The following is a 3,871-nucleotide window of genomic DNA, read 5'->3' on the forward strand; positions in this document are numbered from 1 at the left end:
GGATTAGTTCATGGAAATCCCTTCCTTGGCCAGGAATGGGTTTATCCTTCTTCTCGGCCATGGGACTTCCTTTCTGCTTCATAGGTCTGCCTTGATCCTTGACATTTCCTTGCAAATCCTCATTTTTTACTTTATCTGGCAATAGCTGAGGTGGCCCCTCATAGCCCTCATCCCACTGATCTTCCCTGTGGAATAAAATGAGAGAGCCCATTAGCAGACACACAAGGAGGTCTGTCATTCCCTTGAAGTTCCATCCATGCTCAAAACATTGAAGTAGCTTTTTCCTGCTGTATATTGAAGTGTACACTAATAGACACTAAGGACATGAAAGGCTGCTGCATCAAAAAGGCTTGCTTTGCAGTCTAACAATTTATACAGCTGCTCACCTGAGTGAATTCTTTAATGTGAAGTAAGGGCTGCTTTCCGACTGAAGGTCTTTCTGCACTACACACACACATATGGTTTTTCTCCTGAGGGAATTTGAGACTTGGAAACATCACCTGTGTTCTTACTGAAAGTATTTCCAAAAGGCCACACTTTCATGATCATTTTCCCTGGAGCAGATTCTCTGGTTAGCATGGAGGCCTTTGTTCCTTCTTGTTTTGGTTGATCTTTCTTTGTGGACTGGGATTTCACGGAAGCCCCCTACTTGGGACAAAATGGGCTTATCCCGCCTCTTGTCTGTGTGGCCTCCCTCTTTGAGATTAGAATTACAAGAAAAGCTCTTTTCCCAAGCTAAGCAGTTACAAGGTTTCTCCTTGTGTGGGTTCTTGGATGTTCTTGAAGACTGCCATGCTGACTTAATCTCTATCCACACTCTGAGCATTCTCCCCTGCGTGGGATCTTAGATGTTTGTGAAGATCGCCATCGCAACTGAATCTCTTTCCACACTCTGAGCATTCAAAAGGCTTCTCCCCTGAGTGAGTTCTTTGATGCCTTTGAAGAGAGTTACTCCGACTGAATTTCTTGCCACACTCAGAGAATTCAAAAGGCTTCTCCCCTGTGTGAGTTCTTTGATGACTTTGAAGATGGCTACTCTGACTGAATCTCTTTCCACACTCTGAGCATTCAAAAGGCTTCTCCCCTGTGTGGGTTCTTAGATGCTGTTGAAGAGAGCCACTCTGACTGAATCTCTTTCCACACTCTGAGCATTCAAAAGCATCTCCCCTGTGTGAGTTCTTTGATGACTTTGAAGAGAGGTACTCTGACGGAATCTCTTTCCACACTCTGATCATTCAAAAGGCTTCTCCCCTGTGTGAGTTCTTTGATGCCTTTGAAGATTGCCACTGCGACTGAATCTCTTTCCACACTCTGAGCATTCAAAAGGCTTCTCCCCTGTGTGGGTTTTTACATGCCTTTGAAGAGAGCCACTGCGACTGAATCTCTTTCCACACTCAGAGCATTCAAAAGGTTTCTCCCCTGTGTGGGTTCTTTGATGCTGTTGAAGACTGCCACTCTGACTGAATCTCTTTCCACACTCTGAGCATTCAAAAGGCTTCTCCCCTGTGTGAGTTCTTTGATGACTTTGAAGATTGTTACTGTGACTGAATCTCTTTCCACACTCTGAGCATTCAAAAGGCTTCTCCCCTGTGTGAGTTCTTTGATGACTTTGAAGACAGCCACTCCGACGGAATCTCTTTCCACACTCTGAGCATTCAAAAGGTTTCTCCTCTGTGTGGGTTCTTAGATGCTGTTGAAGAGAGCCACTCTGACTGAATCTCTTTCTACACTCTGAGCATTCAAAAGGCTTTTCCCCTGTGTGGGTTCTTACATGCCTTTGAAGAGAGCTATTGTGACTAAATCTCTTTCCACACTCTGAGCATTGAAAAGGTCTCTGCTTTGTGTGTATTCTTTGGTGAACAAGTAGCTGTGATCTATATTTGAAGTACTTTCCACACTGAAAGCATTTACTTGCCTTCCTTATACTGTGCTTTGGGAAGATTGCCTTACTTTTCCTTCCATGAAAAAACATCCTTCTATTCCTTGAGCAGATAAATAGCTTCTCACCTGAATGAATCCTTTGGTGTTGAAAAAGGTCTGACTTCTGCAGGAAGCTCTTGCCATCTGAGCAGCAAGAACAATTTTCTGCTGCATGTGTTCTTTGATGTCTAAGGAACTCTGCTCTGCAAAGAAAGCTCTTTCCACACTCAGAGCATCCATGGGTCTCCTTTCCTCTGTGCATATGCAAATGGATTTTATATTGGGTTTTATCTGAGACGTTCATGCCACACTCCAAAGACTTATATGCTTTCTCCATCAGGGGGATTAGTTCACAGAAATCCCTCCCTTGGCCAAGAATGTGTTTATCCCTCTTCTCGATCATGGGACTTCCTGTCTGCTTCTTAGGTCTGCCTTGATTCTTGAGATTTCCTTGCAAATCTTCATTTTTGACTTTATCTGGCAATAGCTGATACAGTTCCTCATCACCCTCATTCCACTGATCATCCCCTGTGGAATAAAAAGAGAGAGCCCATTAGCACACACACAAGGAGGTCTGACATTCCCTTGAAGTTCCATCCATGCTCAAAACATTGCAGTGGCTCTTTTCTGCTGTACATTGAAGTGTTCACTAATAGACACTTGAAAAGGACATGAAAGGCTGCTGCATCAGAAAAGCTTTCTTTGCAGTCTAACAATTAATACAGCTCCTTACCTGAGTGAATTCTTTCATGTGAAGTAAGGGCTGCTTTCCGACTGAAGGTCTTTCTGCACTCCACGCATCCATATGGTTTTACTCCTGCGGCAATTTGCATCTTGGAAACATCACTCGTGTTCTTACTGAAAGTTTTTCCAAAGGCCACACTTTCATTTTCATTTTCCCTGGAGTGGACTCTCTGGTTAGCATGGAGGTCTTCGTACTTTCTTGTTTTGGTTGACCTTTCTTCATGGAATGGGATTTCACGGAAGCTCCCTTCTCTTTGGGACAGTATGGGCTTGTCCCTCCTCTTGTCTGTGTGGTTGCCCTCCTGCATCTGTGGTCCATCTCTATCCCCAACATTACTTTTGGAGTCTTCATTCTTAGCTTCTTCTGTAGAGAATGCCTGGAATTCCCCAAGCATCTCCTCTACATGTGCTGTTGGAAGAAAGAAAGAGGTCCAGTCAGTACCTATGTAACTGTCAGGCTTCTTGCAACATGTTGCGTTCCTGGTATAAGGGACTTCACTCCAGACGATGCAGCGAGTTAAAAGTTTTATTCAGAAAGTCAGCGAGTTCAGCAAGTCATAGAAACTTAAGGCTAGAATACAGGCATGGGGAAATATCGGTACACATATAGGGTAAATACAATGGGGTTGATTAGGTTTTAGAAACAAAGAAACGATACAGAAGTTAACTACCGGTAAAGACTTAAGACAACACATACAGAAAATAAACGCGTGCGTTAACTGGCTGATCTCCCCGAGCTCCTGGCATTGTTTTGCGGGACCCGGTATCAGATCAGCGATTACTCGGGCGGGTCTCCATTGAGGTGCAGATCTTGGGCAGGAGACTGGGTGCAAACGGGGAGGAATGGAGTGCACAAAAACTCCATTTTGTCCGTGGGGGGAACCATCTTGTTTCTATCCGGGGCCGACAGAGAGCCTATCTGACAGTAACAAGCCAAGCCACCCATCAGGCTGTGCTCACAAAGGGCTCTGCATTTCCTTTATCAGACCTTCTGCCTCTCCTAACTGAGCCACTGGTCACACCTTCTACTCAGCCAGGCCCCCTCCAGATGAGCCGTTACTATATTCTGCCCTCCCCATACTCCCCATATGTACTTTAAAGAAAAAAAGCGGAGAAGAATCGTTCCCCCACTAGTCACATTTGACTTGTCATGCAACTCTTTTGATTGTCTGCTACTGATGATTAAATAGAAAAGGAGAAGTTTTTT

At 44.5% G+C, this 3,871-nt stretch overlaps 1 pseudogene; it reads right to left on the reverse strand.

Annotated features, from left to right (window-relative positions):
- Positions 1-914: 914 nt before the first annotated feature.
- Positions 915-3,059, reverse strand: LOC130493448 (zinc finger protein OZF-like; annotated as a pseudogene).
- Positions 3,060-3,871: the final 812 nt, after the last annotated feature.

This window comes from Euleptes europaea, chromosome 1 (assembly GCF_029931775.1).
Source record: "Euleptes europaea isolate rEulEur1 chromosome 1, rEulEur1.hap1, whole genome shotgun sequence".
In the NCBI taxonomy this organism is placed as follows: Eukaryota; Metazoa; Chordata; class Lepidosauria; order Squamata; family Sphaerodactylidae; genus Euleptes; species Euleptes europaea.